This window comes from Mauremys reevesii, linkage group 1 (assembly GCF_016161935.1).
Source record: "Mauremys reevesii isolate NIE-2019 linkage group 1, ASM1616193v1, whole genome shotgun sequence".
Taxonomy (NCBI): Eukaryota; Metazoa; Chordata; order Testudines; family Geoemydidae; genus Mauremys; species Mauremys reevesii.
In genome coordinates this window covers 132515960-132536138 of record NC_052623.1, presented here as the reverse complement: position 1 = coordinate 132536138, position 20179 = coordinate 132515960, and the positions used below count along the sequence as shown (strand labels likewise).

Below are 20179 nucleotides of genomic sequence, written 5' to 3'. Positions count from 1 at the left end.
AGTGGAGGTCACCCAACATTTTTATTGGAGATTCAGCCAACTGTGATTCTCCAGTGTTGGGATTAAAAATATGATGTGTTCAAATTCAGAACATTGACCTTTGCTTCCAGGTCCAGTAAAAAGATTACAAATGCTGTCAAAAAAAGTATGAAAGAAGTTGAAGGATGGACAGGTAATGGTGAATAAATAGATAATGTATGGAAAGAAAAATCTCAAACTTAGCATAGCCCAATGCTGCAAAGTATGGAGTGAAGTATTATTATAATTCCTACAGCATTTTGCCAATGCAAAACAACTGTAAAAGCTAAAGTGAAAAAGCAGTTTAGCAGTTAAGATGTTCTGGATCTCACCGCAAACTCTTCTCCCGTTGAAAGGTATATATGGTGCCAGTGTAATCTGAACATCTTGAAATCCATTGAAATCAAGGCTTTGGGTCAGGTCCATGGTAAATGTCACTGTTATGTGCAAGTGTTTCTTGTTTTACAAAACTTTCATGAGGAAACATGAGCCAGATTCCCGGTTGCACCAGAGCTCAGCATGGCACAGTAGAGGAGAGGAGTGAGCTCTGATCCCTGGGGCTACTGAGGATAGCGTCATCCCCTGGCATGACTTAAAGCACCCTCAGACTTTCTTTAAGTTCTGTTGGCTTGTAAGGTCCTTCTAAGGGTTGTTACATATGCTGGAAGTTCCAAGAGCCCAACACACCTCTGTCCATGTCCTTTCCACCCCACCCCACCACCCTGACAGATGCTTTGCATAGCTTGGCTCTAAAAGGGGATGGCATAGAATCATGATCCAGCTCAAAGTGAAATTCAGTGAGATTGGGTAAATGTAGGTGAGGTAGGAAACTCAGTTATACATTCCTGAAATCTTCCTGTTTATGACTTAGTGTAATTTAAGAAAAGATATATAAATGTGCTAAAGTCTCTCTTTGTACTCTGAGTGATTTCTCATGTCCATGTGAGATAGAATTGGTTCAAAATAAGAAATGCAAATGTGTATTCCTGATACATTTATTAATATTAAATATCATGTATGAAATAATGTGTCTGGCTTCAAAAGATCTATCTACTAATTTAAATTATAGGCCAAAATTTCCTCCCAGTTGCACCAGTTAAATAGGGTAGCTCTAGTACAAGTAAGTGTGAAATCTGGTGCTTTACTGTTTGCTCTGGCATTATAGATTGGTTTTATTAGCATGAAGGTACGGTGTATAAGCATTTATATGTGTTATAGATTTATTGGAGCTTTAAATATAAGTAAGTTGGGGAAAATGGAATTTTGAGTATATTCTGAGGATTATTTTCTGATCAGATATGTACAAAAACTTACGGCTGGATAAAAATACTAGGATACTTTAAAAAAATCATAGTTACAATGGTATAAATGACATTAGCACTCAAATCAAACAGTTACTTTTGTAATAGAGGGAGTAACTACCATTGTCAGTGGTGATTTAGTCAGTGGGAAAACAGACTCTCTCCCTTCTGAAAAACAGAACTGCAAGTTTCTGTTGAATTTCTTTAATACCTGATCCATCCCACAAAGTTAGGTTGACGTAAGTCACCTTGAGTCAACCTATTGGTACAATTTTTCTCCTGCCGACGTAAGAGACCCATCATGGCGATACAATAAAAACAGCTCCCTGAACGGTGTTGAGCCATGGTCAACCTACCGAAGTAGACGCAGTATAAGTGTAGACACTGGGTGACCTGTGCCATCCGTAATGGTCCCACAATGCCCGACAGTGACAGCTCTGATCATATTTGTGAACTCCACTGCCCAGGAGTCACAGAGAATAGAAACTCTCTTTTTCTCCATCCCCATTAAAACACCCTGCATAATTCTTTGAAATGCCTTTTCCTGATGCCCAGTTTGGTGAGCACACCTAGTAGCTCTCTCTTGTTGTGAGCATTTGTCAAGCCAACCATGCCAGCTCCATGCTCTAGATGTATTCCTGCCTGGAATAGACAGGAGGTACTGGATCTCCTGGGCCTGTGGGAAGAAGAGGCTCTGCAGGCACTGGTATGGACCAACTGTCGAAACATGGACATCTACAAAAAGATTGCATGCAAGATGCAGGCAAAGGGGTATGGCAGGGATCATCAGCAATGCTGTGGGAAAGAGTAGGAGTATTAAAATAATGTTTACATACCTTCTATATACATTATCTATTTCCAAAAATTGCTAGAGAGGCACTGTATATTAATGGATAGCTCAGAGCCTGAGAGGCAAAACCAGTTTCTGTTCCTGGATCTGCCACTGATTTTCTGTATGAACTTTAATAGGCCATTTAATCTTTTCTGTGACTCATTTTACCAATAGGTATAACACAATGATTGTGGGGGCACTGTGAATCCCAGTTATATCTTTGTCAACTGATTTGACTCATCAAATGAAAGGTGCTATTACAAGGGCAAAGTATTATATTGTATCACTGCCTCCATGTGGTCTCAAAGTAAGGATCTTAGGATGAAAGTAAACTGTAAACAAGGTCATCAGACTGATAATCTTTACAGATCTTTCTCCTTTCGGCCAGCCTTATTTAGAGATTTCTCAGTGCATGCATTCTGAACTGCTGAATGTTAAGAACAGTTAAAACTAATATATGCTCCACATGAGGCATCTGTTGTGTTGTGTTGTTTTTTGTCTTTTACTTCAATAATATTTAAGAACAGAGGTCTCCCTGTTTGAGAGCCAAGGCTTCATCTAATGATTTTCAGATATCAGAAATAGATAAGAAAAAAGCAGAACAAGAAGGCAGCATTAGTGACAATAAAAATGCACAGCATTCTTATAATCATTTCTGGGCTGATCAATACTGTGTAAGTAGAAGCAAAATTCTGAATCTTAACAGAACAGTGGCTAATTTATTAATATGGATACAGAAAACTTATTGTGGAGGCCATGTTCATGGAAAAGAAAATGTGCTTTAATGTAATTAATTTCCTGAACAATCTTGTAGAGGAAGAGAAGACTGGGTTGCAGTTAATCAATTAAAAGTAATATTTATTTGCAACTCTTTTGTTTCCCAATTGGACATGCAATCGTATAAATCTGATGTAAACAGAGACAGATGGAGTGAGAATCTGCTTTGACCTTTGAGAGAAATATAACAGTAAGGAAACAATGGAAGTGATATGCTTTTCATGCAAGCTGTCTTCATTGCCACTATCTGAAATATACAGATCCTGTGATTTTTTAGCAACAACTCTGCAGCTGACATTCTTTGTGAGAGGACAAATAGTTTTAGCTGGGTTCTCAACCAAAAATAAACTGGTTCCATTTCTTTACATAAACAATAAAGCCAAGGCCCATCCAACTTTTGTCCTTCAACACAATTCAGCTGATTCAGTGCAGCTTCTCAGACCTCTGATTGTGGTTTTCTCCTCTCTTTATAACTGATTCCATTAAAGACAATGTGGGCCAATCAAGCTAGCATCAGAATGGAAAGAATCACAATATATGAATATCCACCAAAATGCCCTAGACTCTTGCTTTGGCATGACACATGTGAATGACAATTCTACATATTTTTTTCCATTTAAGCAACCAGGCAACAAATAGTGCATATCTGAGTGCATATTTGGTGATCATCATTATCTTTCCATTGTTTCTTTTTGACTACTCAATGCAATGTTACTACTTATGCTAATGACTTCCTTCTTTATTACAGGGAGTCCTATTGTATTGCTAACTACTTGAAAATATTAATTGCAAAGATATTAATTGGCAAGCCCTGTAGCAGATCTCAGATGCACAGACAGGGGTATGGTCAACAAACAATTCTTCTCACTTTATGAAAGTGACAAGAAAATGGCCATTCTATAGAATAATGGCTGGGAGCTACTTATCCTGTTCCACATCCTGCCCTCGGAGAATCCCAGGTCATTATTCTATCATTTTTTTTTCTTTTAGGAGACCAAGTAGAGAGAGGAGAAATATAGCATGGAAAGAAGGTTACCCATAAATGTGAACCTCTGGTCCTGATAGCAAACTCCCTATTTTATGCTGTTCACTTCTCCAGTCCTCTCACTCCCCTCTGTATCCTTTGGCTCTTCTTCACACTGTTCTGTCTTCCTTCTCTCTCTCTCTCTCTCTCTCTCACACACACACACACACACACACACACACACACACACACACACACACACACACACACACACACACACACTTGTTCTTATCTTATTTCTCTTTTCCCCCTTTTTCTTACCCCTGCCCTCCCTGAATTGAATGTCCCTCCCACACTTCTCCTTTACTTTCTGTGCATAGGTACTATCAAAATAATGTTATCTAAAACGATGTTGTCACCTCTCAAGATTTTATCATGATTCCCAAATATTTGATGTGTTCTAAAATCCACAGCTTCTGGAGTCATAGGATTATTTGTAAATCTCAGCTTTCATAAAAGAAGGGAAAGCTTCTGGCCCTCATAGCTGCAGAAAAACAAATTGAAAATGTGAATGCTAATGTTTCAAAAAAAACAGATGGCAAGCCCCTTCCCCCAACAATTTAATGTTATAATTTTGGAAGGCAGTGTGACTCATATTTTTGAATATCTGAGACTGGCTAAATTGCTAAAATCCTGATTTCTGAAGTTGTTTGTGTGAATGCATAGAAGATGTAGATATAGCAAACACATAAGAAAGAAATTAGTGGTGAAGGGTGAGTGTTTATCAGAAGGGAGCAAGATAATTCAGCAAGCATGTCTGTTGGTGTGAAGTTTTATTTTATTTTGGTGTGGCTTCATTTAGTAAGGATATGATATAATTAAATGTAGTGTTGTTACCTGGGGTTCTTTGAACTCAAAGCTCTTGGTAACTTTTACTCTGTGGGAGGTGGTATCAGGAAATAAATCAGAGGAGACACGGCCATCCGACTGACAGATGGCTGGCACAAACAGGGCAACACAGGAGTGCTTTCACTTAAAGCTAAACTTTACTTAGTCTCTAGCACTTACACACATCTGCAACAGGTTAGTAAAATTCCCCAGCCCTCGATAATTACTGGAGCTGAGTGTGATTCTTGAGTGGCACAGTCTGCCAGTGGGGAACACAAGATGCATCCAGAGCAAGAGACCAGTCCTGAAGAGTCCCACTCCCTCAAACTTTCCCCCTTTATTTATACATTAGTAATAGAATGACATGTCCCTTAAAGAAACCTTGTCAAGCAAGCAGTTTCAGTGGGCAAGCAAGAGGTTCCTTCTGATTATTGATTAACCGGGTGTGGGTTTCTCCAGAGTTTGCAGCCTTGAGACCTTGTTAGACACATTCCCGAGGGAACATCCTGCTCTTCTAAATTGTATGTATCAGCAACTTCAACACAGTTCTTATCAGGAAGGACGTGGGGTCAAGCTGCCCTTTCTGTGGCAGCCCAAACCCCCTCCCCTCCTGCCTTGGTCAAACTGAGGCTACGACATGGCCAATTTACAGCCTGCTGACTTGGCTGCTTTTAGCAATACTGCTTTCAGGCACTTGACTGGTTTGCCAAATTCTCCCCGAACAGTGTGAAAGTGAATTAATAATTATATGAAAAGAAAATTTTCATCTCATCATAATTTTCCAAAATCAAACATTTCTGCAGTGTGGGTAAAAAAAATAAAAATAAAAATTAAATTTTTTTTTGGACAAAATAAAAAGGCCATTTTTTAGGAAAACACTCCCATTTTTTGACCAGCTGTGATTCACTATGTCCTTTCTCAATTCTTGCCTAAAGCCTTGATGCCCTGTGACTTGTCCCACAGATCCTTTCCACACAGAACATTCCATTGAACAATGAGCCTTCAAATATTTTTGAACTTTCAAAGGCAAAGAAACAAACAAGGCAGATCTTTTGTTAGTTGAATTTTCATGTCTGTTGTGTTATTAGAATGGTCATGATGTTTAAATGTGCTTTCTTGTAAACCTTTTGTGATTATCAGTTTGGCTCTAATGTAGTCATCCATAAAATCCATTTATTTCCTTATAAAATCCTTTACAGTAAACATAATTCCAAATCCTGTGTGACTAAATGTACTCTAAAGGCCAAAAGCAGCACATGGAGTTCTACGATACAAGCCAGGACCTTTCGCATTTGTAATATGGAGGTATTGTTTAAGAAGGTTGCAGATTTAGAGGAATAGTCTCCTCTAGGATCAAGATGGAGAGTTTCATACATAGAGAATTGAGACCTAGAGTGTCTGAGGGTATGTCTACACTACAAAATTAGGTCAATTTTATAGAAATCGATTTTATAGAGTTGATTGTGTATGTCCAAACTAAGCGCATTAAGTCGGCGGAGTGCATCCTCACTACCATGGCTAGCATCGACTTACAGAATGGTGCACTGTGGGTAGCTATCCCACAGTTCCCACAGTCTCCACCGCCCACTAGAATTCTGGGTTAAGCTCCCAATGCCTGATGGGGCAAAAACATTGTCGCGGATGGTTTTGGGTACATGTCGTCAGTCGCCCCTCCCTCTATGAAAGCAACGGCAGACAATCATTTCATGTCAGACACCAGGGTGATTAGAAGAGCACATCTAGGTGTGCTGCACATCAGAGAGGCTTTGAAAACCAGTTTCATGACTGGCCAGGCTTCGGTGTGACAGTTGTGTGTGTTTCTCCTTGATGCAAATCCACCCCCTTTGTTGATTTTAATTCCCTGTAAGCCAACCACCTTCCCCCATTTGAAATAAAGTAACTATTGTTTTGAAACCATGCATTCTTTCTTTATTAATTAAAAAAGGTAGCCCGGGTGAGGTGGGGGAGAAGGGAAGGACAAGGTCACATTGCTTATTGTAGCTACACTAAAAATCAAACTGTTTGAATGACAGCCTTCTGTTGCCTGGGCCATCCTCTGCAGTGGAATGTCTGGGTGACCGGAGCCTCCCACCCGTGTTCTTGGGTTTCTGGTTGAGGAGGCTATGGAACATGGGGAGGAGGGTAGGCGGTTATACACTGGATACACCAGGGGTCTGTGCTCTTGTTGGCTTTCCTGCAGCTCCAACAGATGCTTCATCATATCCATTTGCTCCCCCAACAGATGCTTCATCGTGTCCGTTTGCTCCCCTATTAGCCTCAGCATCGCCTCCTACCTCTGCTCTTTGCGCTCACTTAATTCTTTCCTGGCCTCTGCCACTGAATGCCTCCATGCATTAAGCTGTGCAGGAGGACTGCATGAGCTTGGAAAACATGTCATCGTGAGTGCGTTTTTTTGCCTTCTAATCTGCGATAACCTCAGGGACGGAGATGATAGAGGAAGCATAGAAACATTCTATGCTCTACAATTCTGGAGGGACTGTCTGGTCACCTGTATTGCTGAGTTCACCACGCTGACCAAACAGGAAATGAAATTCAAAAGTTCCTGGGGCTTTTCCTGTGTACCTGGCTAGTGCATCGGAGTTCAAAGTGCTGTCCAGAGTGGTCACAATGGAGAAGTCTGGGATATCTCCCAGAGGCCAATACCGTCGATTTGTGTCTGCACTACCCAAAATTCGACCCAGCAAAGTCAATTTTAGCACTACTGCCCTCGTTGGGGAGAAGTACAGAAGTCGATTTTAAGAGCCCTTTAGGTCGACGGAACGGGGTTGGTTGTGTGGATGTGTTTATTTTTAAATCAACCTAACATGGCTAAATTCAACTAACCCCATAGTGTAGACCAGGCCTTAGAGCACATTTTAGTTAGAAATTCGGAAAGCTGCAATCAGGTTCATTTAGCTCAAACTAGGTACTCTCTTTTCTGTTGCAAAGTGAAATTTCAAGCTAAGAATATCCATCATAATAAAAATGCCATACAACCCTGTCTTAACTTGCGCCAAATCACAGCTTTTTAATGAAGTAACAAAGACAGCTGGAATGAATGGAACTGCTTCAGATGCATGGTAAGTCTGAAGAAAAGTATGTACAAGGTGGCAATCAAGAGTTTTGGAAAGAGTACTAAGAAAAATGTCGACAGGTTCCTAGACTATTTGGAGATGCTGCTGCTACTTATTGAGAGAAAAAGATCTGCTCTGACCACCTACAAGTCTACTCCTACTACTGATTCGCTCAGCAACCTAAGAGAAGCTTGTAAGGTTGTTCAAAGAGCTTCCAGGAGATGTGCTCAAAAATATTGGCTGATGCAGGTGACAGTAGATGGTTGTATAAGGACATTAGAAAGGTCTTGGGCCAATAAAGAACAAAATAACTGCTGAAATATCTGTATGGCAATATCATAACTGATAAAGGGAAGCAACTGGAGAGGTGGATTGAGCACTATGAAATGATATACTCAAGGGAGTCAATAGTAGACTAACATGTGATAGATGAATTGCCTGGTTTTGAAGTTACAACTTTGCTGGATGCCAAACCTACACTACCAGAACTTGAACAAAGCATCAAAAAGATTCACAACAAAGCTTCAGGATATGACTGCTTACCTGCTGAAATCTACAAATGTGAAAAGACTTGCTGCAAAGATTGCATGAGGTATTGTTACTCTGGTGGAAGGCAGAAACTGTTCCACAAGATTTTAAGAATGCTCATTTCATCCAACTCTACCAAAAAAAAACGAAGAAAAAAAGAAGAAAAAAGGAGCCAGAAGTGATTGTAATAACCACAGAGGTATGTCTTTTCTTAACATGTGAGAAAAACCTTAACTGTATTATTTTACAAACTTTAGCTGAGATAATCCATCCTGAGAGCCAGTGTGGCTTCTGCTTGGAAAGGTATACCACAGACATGGTCTTCTCTGTACTACAACTGCAGGAAAAGTGCAGAGAGAAGTATATTCCACTGTACATGGCTTTTATAGATTTAACAAAAGCCTTTGACATGGTTATTCAATCAGGGTTTTACATTGTTCTGAACATGCTTCATTGTCCATCTATATTGCTAAACCTTGTGAAATCTTTATATGATGGCATGAAGGCAACTGTAATGTATGAAAACCAAGAGTATGACTCACTTAACATCAACAATGAAGTGAAGCAGGGTTGTGTATTGGCTCCTACATTGTTTAATATTAACTTCTCATCTCTACTTCAACATGCATTCCATGATGTTTGGGAGAATGGTTTGTTTAACATTGCAAGGTTCAGAGCTAAGACGAAGGTGAAGGAGATCATCATAAAGGACCTGCTTGCAGATGATGCAGCCCTTGCAGCTCACAGTGTTGATGCCCTACAACATCTTAACACCAAGTTCTCCGATTCATGAAAAATCTCTGGGCTAGTAATAAGCTTGAAGAAGACAATTATCATGCACCAAGGCTCTTCAGAACCAGTTCCTGATATCACTTTAGATGGTATTCGTCTGAACGATGTTGACCGATTTTGCTACCTTGGCTCTACTGTTACCAGCAATGTAGATCGTGATGCTGAGCTCACTAGTAGAATTGACAAGGCAGCTAGGAACATTGGTCTTTTGCAGGACAGAGCCTGGAACAATAACAGATTGTCAGCTCAAGTGAAAATCCATGTGTATGAGTCCTCTGTTTTATGTACTTTTATATATGACTCAGAAATGTGAATGACTTGCATAAAACATACCAAAAGACTAAACAGCTTTCATATCAGATGCTTGCCTAAAATTGATCTAATAAGTTGGCAAAATAGCATGACAAATGTGGAAGTGTTAAATCATGCTGGTCATTCATGGGAAAGTTTCTAAGTAAGAATAGACTCAGGAGGCTTGGACATGTCAAATGAATGCCAGATTACAGGATCCTGAAGAGCGTGTGTGATGTTCCCCTGGTGTTATCTGGACTGGTGATCTGCTAGGTCACTCCAATCCTCGACTCTGGGAGCCAGCCTTACCCTGCTCTGCTGTGAGAACCCCCACTCCTGGATTGTTCATGCACAGCATGTAGCATGTAAGCTGCCCCCAGCTACATGAGTGAGCACTTTTGGCCAGCTGCTGCTTGGCCTGTGCAACCAAATGACACCAATATCTCCGGTTCCAGACACAACCCTAGGAATCTCCATCTTGCACTGTCCAGTTATGCCCGCTGGACACTGCAAGCATATATGAGTCATCAATTTAACAAAGAAATTGATATATATCAGGCTTGTTATACCAAGGGGAGTCTCTGACACGCTTCAGACCAAACACACTGCTTCAGGTAGAATAAACAAACAGATTTATTAACTACAAAAGATAGATTTTAAGTGATTATAAGTCAAAGCACAACAAGTCAGATTTAGTCAAATGAAATAAAAGCAAAACTATTCTAAGCTGATCTTAAGACTTTCAGCTCCCTTACAAACTTAGATGCTTCTCGCCACAGGCTGGCTAGTTACCCTTCGGCCAGGGTCTCCCCTTTGATCAGCGCTTCAGTCGCTTGGTGGTGGTGTCTGTAGATGGAGGTGGAAGACAGAGAGCATGGCAAACATTTCTCCCTTTTATCATGTTCTTTCTTCTTTCTTGGCTATGCCCCCCCATTCAGAGTCAGGTGAGCATTACCTCATCGTAGTCTCAAACTGACCAAGGGAAGGGGCGTGACTCACTTGAGAGTCCAACAGATCCTTTATTGCTGCCTAGGCCAGTGTGCTTTTTTCCTGCGAGGCTGGGCTGTGTTTCTCTCATACATGCCCTGATGAGGTGTGAACTGCCCCTCTGCTCCTTGAGAGTTTTGCCTGGGCCTCTGCTCCTGGAAAATTTTTGCCTGGGCTTGTTTTAAGCCATGAGGACACATTGTCAGCCTCATAACTATATACATGAAATTACAACCTATAACATTATTATAACAACAATTCTCAGTGCATCATGAGCCTTCTGAAGACACCTGACATGACAAACTTTTCATTAGATACCACACAATCATTTTATAAGGATGAACATGGGGGTGCCAGGTGTTCCCCCGAGGTACAGTGTCACAGCATGCTGTACTCTAAAGCTCACAAAGGGTTTAGAAAGAGAGGCAGACCGCTGCACAGATTTCGGGATGCTTGCAAGGATGCTTTAGTATCCTTTGGAATCTCTGTGGATGATTAGGAAAGGAATGCAGAATGCCACTCTGGTTGGTGGAGTCAGCTTGTAGATGGAGTGAGGCATTTAGAGGAGGTCTGGATAAAGCTTTCTGATGACTGGTGTCAGAGGAGGAATGAATCTGTTGCTCAGATTCAGAGTATTGCTAGTGTGTGAGAATGCCCTACCTGTTGACGGGAATGTCACTCACACATCAGACTCAGCAGCCATCACAAAACTCATCGGTCCATACACCAGGCTCTGTAAAGAATGACAGTGTCATTGGTACAGTCTTCTGATTCCTGACACATTGTTAATCATCTTTAGTTTTGAACCCAGACTTAAAATTGTTATTGGAACTGATGACACCAAAAAGCTCAAGAATATCATTTTTGTGGGTATATTTTTAGGTGAGATAAAATTTCTGCTACTGGATTGTAAAGTCTAAATGTGGCTGATTGTAAAAATGAACTTTGTGGCAGAAGCAGTTCTCCTAGAAGTGGGATTTTTATCAGTTGTGGAGAAGTCCACACAGTACTCCCAAACCCCTAAATGTTTTTTTAAATGTCATGGGATGTTTCCTCAGCCATTAAGGGCATTCTGGCACACAGATGTGAATGTCACAGAATCATTTTCATGCTTCACACAAGCACAACTTGAATTAGAATTATTCCTATTTCACAATTTAGTTTCTTTGTCTCCGTGAGAGTTTGAATGCTCTCCTCCCCAAGAATTATGTTAAATTCTTTTAAATGCCATTCCGTTCAAATGCATTTCTTGTCCTTAACTCACTATGACATTCTAAAACATGAAGGCATGCATTAAAATATAGCAAGCACCTATAACAATAGCAAGACTTTGTGTTGGAAATTGGAACCACTACAGCTTGCAAATGGCACTCTTTATGGAGATCATTTGCATGACAATAGTACAGTACAATTCCATTTATTTTAACTGAGAAATTATTGAAAATTTCATTTCAGATATGAAACATGACACCTCCACGCATTATCATTGCAAGTTGCCATTGGTTGTTTTTTTTTTAAGTTTTGTTTTTGTCATCATTTGGTGTCTTTGTATTGAATTTTTAAGACTGCCTGTCTTGCGGAATGCCTGTGTATTGTGTTTTAGTGAGGACTGTATATAAAATGCTCCTCTGCTTGCAGTTATATCACATTACGATTTAAGGTCAATATGTATTTGAATATTGTGATATTGGCAATATGAAAATAGTTTTACAGGGACTTTTTGACTGTATTGTGGCATTTTATCCATTTTTTTCAGATTATTACCTTCCAGGTTGAATTGAAAAGTGTTTGCTTGTTAAACTCTGTGTGGAGGGTTCTATATTTCTCTTGCAAGAGTGGATGGAATCACTAACATTTGCAATAAGGTAAGGATTGCTGTTCCATGCTATACTTTAGATGTCTGTGATGTCCAAATGCTGCAGGAGAAATACAGAGACCCTTCAACTCAGGTTATAATATATAAGTAAAAGAGGAAATTATTTTCCACTGTTCTATTAGAAAATAATCTGATTCTCCCAACCATACGTAGGCCATGTCTACACTACAAAATTATGTTGACCTACAGACACTGTAGTTATTAAATCACTTGTGTGTGTGCACACTTGGCTCCTTCTGTCAGCAGTGAACATCCTCATCAGGAGCAATTGTATCGATTTTATTGTCAGTGTGGGGCATTGTGGGACGGCTCCTGAAAGCCAGTAACAGTCGACATAAGCAACTCAGTGTCTACACTGATACTTTGTTGACATAATTACATCGACAGTGACTTTACACTGCTCAGGGAAGTGGTGTAAATTGATGTAGTACTAAATTGATGTAGAAAGGCACTTACATCGATTGGAGACAAATTTAAGTGAAGATGCTTCCACAGCTAGGTCAATGTAAGGCAATTTACATCAAGCTAATCCTGTAGTGTAGACCAGGCCTCAAATGTAATAGCATCTTATTTCATGAATAATGCTTTTGGTTTCAGTGGGACTACTTATAGAGTAAGGTACTACTCAAGGTGAGCATGACTGGCAGAACTGAACCCTTATGTAAGACTTTACGTTTTCAAGACACTCTACAGACATAATCTCTAACTCAAGTGCCATCTACAAACAAAGTTCCTTAACATGAAGGGCAGTGGGGAAGATGGTGCTTTTAACTCCAGTCGGCTATCTCATTGAGGTATAGGCTACAGCTGAGGTGAGCACAACTCATCAGCTGCTAACACTCTTTGTGGTTAATACAATTACTATGTGTAGCTCAAGTTTCACAGGGCTTTCATAGTATTTCACAGTGTTTCACCATGCTTTCATTCCAGCTGGGCTAATTTAAAAGGAGTTAATTTGAGGATAGATAACTTGAATTAAGGCTGCAGTTAAGACATAGCCTAAATTACTTAGGTCAGAAAAGCACGTGGAAATTTAATCATAAGCTCTGATACATCATCATCTGATACAAGGAAGATTCCTGTATGAAAGTTGAACACATTCCTTTCTGTTAAAAAAAAAAAAGCAACGTTCGTAGTCAAGAAGAAATTCCCATAGAGCTACTTGTCAGGTAGGTATCTTTGAGAGAGTAGTTTTCCTTATACCAGATATCTGCTTTTTAAAATCAGGTAGATTTATATTCTTAAAAGAACTATTACCTCTAAATCAGAGGCAGCATGGTCTAGCGTATGGGACACGGAGGCTGGAGATACAGGTTCTATTCTTGGTCTTCCACGGACTGCTGTGTGATCTTGGGCAAGTCACTTTACCGTTTTCCTCTCATGCACTGTTTGTCTTGTCTATTTAGAGTGTAAACTATTTAGAGCAGAGATTGTCTCTTACTGTGTGTTTGTCCAGAGCTTAGCACAGTGGGCCCCCAATCTCTAGGACTTACTTTAACACAAATACTAATAATAACAAAAAGTATAATTAAGAATTCAGTATTCAGTAAAATAATTCTCCTACATATATTTCTATATGACTACTTAGTGACTCTACATTGTCTGTGACACCAAATTCCATCTTGTAATTAGTCTAAAAACATGGAAGCGTCTGCCATGCTTTACAAATTAGCATGTTTTTTCCTGATTTACATTTCAACACTCAAGTTATATCTCAACTTAACTCACCACTGAAGACAAGTCCTTAGGATGAAGAATAATATTTTCCAAAGGAACAAGCTACCCAAGGCAGTGTGAATCCTCCATCTCCAGTTGAAGTCAAATCAAAACTGGAGGTCTTTTTGGAATACCTTTTAGCCAAATACTTATGCTTCAGTCAGACACAAATTACTGAGCTCAACACATGGGTAAATGGGTGAAATTTAATGGACTGTGATGTACAGGAGGTCAGATGATGAGCTAAGGGACCCTTCTCACCCTTAACTCTATGTAACTATCACTCCACCCTGTTAATGTTTTTGACCCCCACTTCCCTGCTCCTTTCCTGGAGAATACTCTAGTCTAGCCAACTGTAATTTGTTTACTGTATGTCATGGCAGTATTATATTTACTTTACCTTTATAGCTCAATATCAAATGCAACAACTTCACATTCTCCCAATAAGAAGAGGGCAGGACCTTCTTAAAATATAATTGTAAAAATAAGGAGAGGGAGCATGCGTTCAAAATGCTGTATGGGAGACGCCCAGAAAGATCTTTTATTCATACACAAACCCACTGAATTAAATAGCATGCAAACACTTTCAACTGTAGGGTTTTTTTCTCTCTTTGAAGAGTTGCAGGGTAGTATTACATTATATTAGCTTCCATGTACTTATTCTGTCCGGGCCTAATCAAACAGAGCCCATGTCTCGAGGATCAAACAACTAATCTTTGCTAGCTTTGTCAGAGTGCTGACTCCCCCAATCTATCAAACACCAGACTTTCAAAATGTGAGATACTGCTAAATAGCATTCTGTTGGGGTGCAGAGAAACTTCTTTGCTAGCTAATCTGAAGCAGCTGGAGAAGCAGCATTAGGAAGGGAAAATGTTATTTGTATGCAACTGGCTTAACTTGATAGGGTAGGCTGAGGGGCCTTGTGATTTTAGAAAAGTACAGGATGTTAACATGAATACTACCCTTCTTCCTCCTCAGAAACAAAAGTAATTGACTGTTAGAACTGCTTGTGTTGCAAGTATTGATCAGTGACAGTTAGAGGCATTCTTTACAATCACTCATCCTGTGAGGCCCAATTAACAAAGACCGGCTTGCTGAATTAGATAACACTCAGAGTCCACTGAAATTAATGTGATGCTGTCTGAGCATCCTTCACTTAATAGGGGAAAATCAAGTTTAAATGAAAGAAAAGAGGGAAGTCCTGTTAAGAGCTAAAACAATTGTGACTAGAAAAAAAGTGGATTAAGACAGGAGTTTTGCAAGGACAATGAAGACACACAAAGACTCTCCTTTTTTTAAAAAGTGAAGTAGTTTGCTGCTTTTTTGTCCCACGTTATTTCTAATGATGCTAGTGCCATTTATCATTAAGGTTTCCTCATTGTTAACTTTGGCTCCTGTGAAGAGATTACAATTGTGGGACAACTCTTTAAAAAGCAATGATTCCCAAACTCCCATCAACCTACTTTTTGGGGCTGCCTCATCACCACAGATAGTTTCGCAAGTTACGTGGTTGTCATATTTGGATAGAATAGCTGAGGGGACAGAGATGTCATATCTGGCCTTTGGTGGTCAGATGGGATAATTTGGGACACTAATTTTAGGGAGTGAGAGGAAAAAGAAGAGAGTTTTATTTCGAGAATGAGGGACCTGGAGTTTTCTCTCAGTTTGTTCCTCTATTGAGTCAACACAGCTTGGCTCACAAAAAAGGGAGAGCTTTAGGTCAGGAGCTATGTGGAGACAGTTTACATAACCTCTGATGCCAGGGAATTATTTGGGTCTCCTTGCAGTCATGCCTCTATGTAATCTGAAGTAGCATTGATTGACTATTGAAGGAACCACATTGAGTTCCCCTGGACTAGAAGAATGCCCCAAGGATACCGAAATTGGAAGATATGTGCATAATATTGGGGGGAAACTTTGAAAGAGGAAACAAGGACCATCTCTCTTCCTCCTCAAGAGAAATTTAAAACTAAAAGTAGTGCAACTGGGAAGTGAAATTTGACATAATGAGTTTCCAGGGACATTACATTATCCCTCTTGTAATCACTGCATATTCATATGAAAAAAATCAGTCACACCTTCATTCAGCCAAAAATATTTATATTGTTGACATGGTACAGGAAATGTAGGGTACTGATTTTCAATTTTTTTTCATTCTTCAGATCACATCCTAAGAAAGAGATCCCATAATGAACCATCAGGAAAGGCTCTGTGGATCATTGATGGTTAAGGCTAAGATTTTGTCATGGATATTTTTAGTAAAAGTCATGGACAGGTCACGGGCAATAAGGAAAAATTCATGGAAGCTGTGAGCTGACCATGACTTTTACTAAAAATATCCATGACAAAATGGGGATCTGGGGATCTGCACCACCAACTGTACAGGGTCTAGGAGCTGCCTGAGCAGCTGGGGGATAACCCTTCCCCCTATAACTCCAAGGGCCCCCGCCGCCCATGGCGGCTGGGAGCTTGGGGGTTCCCCCGCCGCCCATAGTGGCCGGGAAATCAGGTTTTCTGCCGCCTCTGGCAGCCAGGAACTCTGGGGGTTCCCCTGCTGCCCCTGGTGGCTGGGAGTTCAGGGTACCCCCACCGCCTGCAAAGGTGGGGGTACCCCACAGCTCCCTGCCCCCGTGGATGGGGGGAAGACCCTGAAGCTCCCAACCACCTGAAGTCACGGGGATCCGCGACCTCCATGACTAAATCGTAGACTTATTGATTGTCCATTGAGCACAGTTTCAGATCTTCTCTAATAGATCATAACATACTTGTTCATATTAATATACATGTCTAAGTGGTGAATCACCATTAATGAATATCATTAAAATCAACATTGTGATACTCTTTGAAACACTTTGAAAAATATGTTGTAGTGACATATGAGCATAGGAATAATGAAAATATCAACCACGAAACAACAATAATTTACATATACACTTTCTTTACACCATCATTTATCAGAATTGGGGTTTTTTAGATGCAAAGTGGTTTTAATCAATAGCTAGAAATCAGCTTGCTTGCCATTGATTTATTAAGCAAATTCTATATGATGATGATAAGGAACTAGGACTGACACTGATAACTTTCTAATTGCCTGATGGATTTAACACCTTTCAGTCAATGCTGTGAACATACTCTAGTCTCTACAATAGCGTAACTATGTTTATTGCAGAACTGATGACAAACAGGAAAACAATCTGGAAGGCACGAAATGGAACCATCAGAATGAGAACACAGCTTGCATAATCAGCACGTAGGTGTTAATAAGTAATCCAAATGTGTGCACAAAGCCTGCATGTGGCATACTTATATATTTGTGGAAGGTGTTGTTAAATGTCACTCCTGGAGTCACAGTCTGGCTCTGGTTTCCCCACTATCTCTCCACATTTTCTTTTTAAACGCTTGTTACATCTTGTCTAACTTAGGGTGCAAGCTCCTCAGGAAAGGGATCATTTCTTCTTCCTGTCTTGGGAGGCAACTAGCACAATAATTTGTTAAAATAATAGGTAATTAATCTTATGTTTTTTGAACAAATATTGATCAAAATGCCTCCAAAGGAGGGAAAATAATGCCAATTAATAGGAAAAATACATGTCCGTTAAAGTTAGATTAACATGCATGTTAATTAATGTATATAGTATTCAAGCTACCCATTTCCAGACTATTTAATAATGTGAAGGAAAAAGCCAGTAAATTCATAATAGAAATTATATGCATAATGTGGCTAAAATATGACATTGTAGAAAATTTGAGGGGGGCATTATTACAATGTTTGCTGACATCAGAACAATTTTGAAGGATCCTCTTGGCCTTATTATGTCTGTGGGAAAGGATGAACCACTAGAGGGTTTCTTGCACCTTCTTTGAATCATATGGTTATGCCCACTGCGAGATACAGTATACTGAAGTAAACTGAATATTAGTCCGGTCTGGTATTAGCAATTCCTATGTTTCTATAAAATTAAATAACATTATTACATTACCTTTAGATCTGATTTAGAAAGGTATCAAGGCATTTTAAACAACGCAGACATAATATACAAATTACCGCTTGTGTCTAACTCATGTAGAGATTTTAGAGCAAAGATTTTTTTCATATTCTATGCCAGCGCAATACTGAACCAAAGTTAATGATTATGTGTATTTGTATAGGGTACAATTGGGCCCTGGGTTTGGTCTGTAAATGCTACTGTAATACAAACAGACTGGATTTTCAAAGGAGACAGAGGAAGTTTGGGACCCAGGTGCCCATTTCAATGGACACCTGAAAATAATAATAATAATAATAAGGAAAATACCAATTAAATATGTGATGACAGTGTGTATTTAAAAACAATCCAAACAACAGAGCTGTGTGTATGTTTTCTCTCTATCTTGTTGTTATCTGTTGGCCATGCAACAAATAACAACATAGGCCTAGTTCCCCAAAGGTGTTTAGACACCCAATTCTCACCAAAATCAATGGGAGTTAGACTCATAAATACCTTTGAGGATCTGGAGCATATTTTTAATATAAACTGAAAGATCATAAGCTACAATCTTCCACCTCTATTTATGTATTTATTGTAGTGCCTGAGTATTTATGTTGTCATTTCAGAAGCCTCATCTTGTCCACCCTTTTTTGTGACCACTCTGTGTGTGCACTCTGTGCACTGAAGCTTCGTCTCTTAAAGCGCTGTGTTTGCAAAGCTGGTCTCCAGAATAAGAGTATCAAGATTTCAATGACTCAAAAAGAAAAACCTTCATTTGTTTGAAAAACAAACAAATAAATAAATAAATAGGGGTCTCGTTGCATGTCACAGTTACAGGGCAAGCTGTGCCTTAGACCTCTTTGCAGTCCCTCTCTAGTTCACCCCTCAGGTGACAGGCTTTGCTTCCTTCACCTCTCACTGGGTGGAACCACATGATTCAACTACTCTGGATCTGCAGGTGGCAGCACTGTTTCCCATCTCCGATAACGTGACAGGTCCATATGTATTTGGCACCCGCAAGAAACTTCTCTCCAGGAGCTTGTGACCAGCATCTGATTGAAACATGACACAAAACAGCTTCTTCAAAGCAAACATTGTTTATTCATCCAAAGGAATGCTCCAATCAGAGAAAAGGGTTAAAACAACAAAAGGCCTACATGTCTCGCAGCCTCAGAACCATCCTACAAACAGCTCCTGACAATTGAACCCACCTCCTTTTCTAGAAGGAGACCTTTAAAACTCTTTAGTGTGCTATATGATCTTAGACCATCAGCCTTGGCAAACAAGCTGTGTAACTTTGCCTGCTGTCTGGAAACAGCATCTTCCTAATTAATGGCCTGGTTGTTATTCTATTACCTCCTTTGAATTTGTTTACCCACAGATGTCTTATCTTTGGCCATTGTGGGTTTCAAGCTTGTTCTTCCTAACAGCCCATTTTGATTGAATTCCACATAGGCAGACAGAACAATATCAAGCAGGTAAACTGAGGCATGATGAAGTTGGTATTCACCCATGAAAGCTTATGCTCCAATACATCTGTTAGACTTTAAGGTGCCACAGGACTCATTGTTGCTTTTTACAGATCCAGACTAACATGGCTACCCCTCTGATACTTGAGGCATGACTAATATTCAGCGGAACTATTCTTTATATCTCCCACATTCTCCATAGTTCCTCTAGGCACAGCCCACCACAAAGTGCAGAGTGGAGATGCACCCCTCCAAAGGGGAACAATAGGAGACATTCTGCCTGGGGAAGCTTTCTGGAGCTTTTCAGGGTTTGCAGTTTAGTCTCTCCTCATGAGGCCACCAATTGCTCTTAGGGGCATGGGAGGGAGATGGGGATAGAGCTGGTATTCTGCCTCATCTTTATGCAGGCTGTGAAACTTGGGATGGGTCCTGCTACCATCCCTCCACTGCACACCCACGTAAAAGCCAGGCAGTATTTGGCCCCATGCCATCTGTTTCATTCCCTCCTCATGTCACTGGACTGTTTGTATTTACTGTACTTTATGAGAAAGTTAACCACTTTGGATTCTTATCCTACACACCTAATTCCTCATGTTATCCTGCCTCCTTCTAGCCTGAAAAATATTGTACAGAATCAGTAGAGTTAACACGATTCCTGTCACTGAGATATCAGATATCTCACCATGAACTGTATATCA

The 20179-nt window shown here is 40.0% G+C and overlaps 1 long non-coding RNA gene across 2 annotated transcripts in view; it reads left to right on the top strand.

The window, feature by feature from the left end:
- Nucleotides 1-18775, top strand: part of LOC120396115 — a 44134-nt gene extending 25359 nt beyond the window's left edge. The window contains exons 1-3 of one of the 2 annotated variants that reach the window (XR_005592996.1): nt 12213-12317; nt 17214-17294; nt 18639-18775. This is a non-coding gene — a long non-coding RNA (uncharacterized LOC120396115). Of the gene's footprint in view, nt 1-12212; nt 12318-17213; nt 17295-18638 lie in introns of those variants that run through there. The other variant, XR_005592997.1, reaches the window with a different exon arrangement.
- Nucleotides 18776-20179: the final 1404 nt, after the last annotated feature.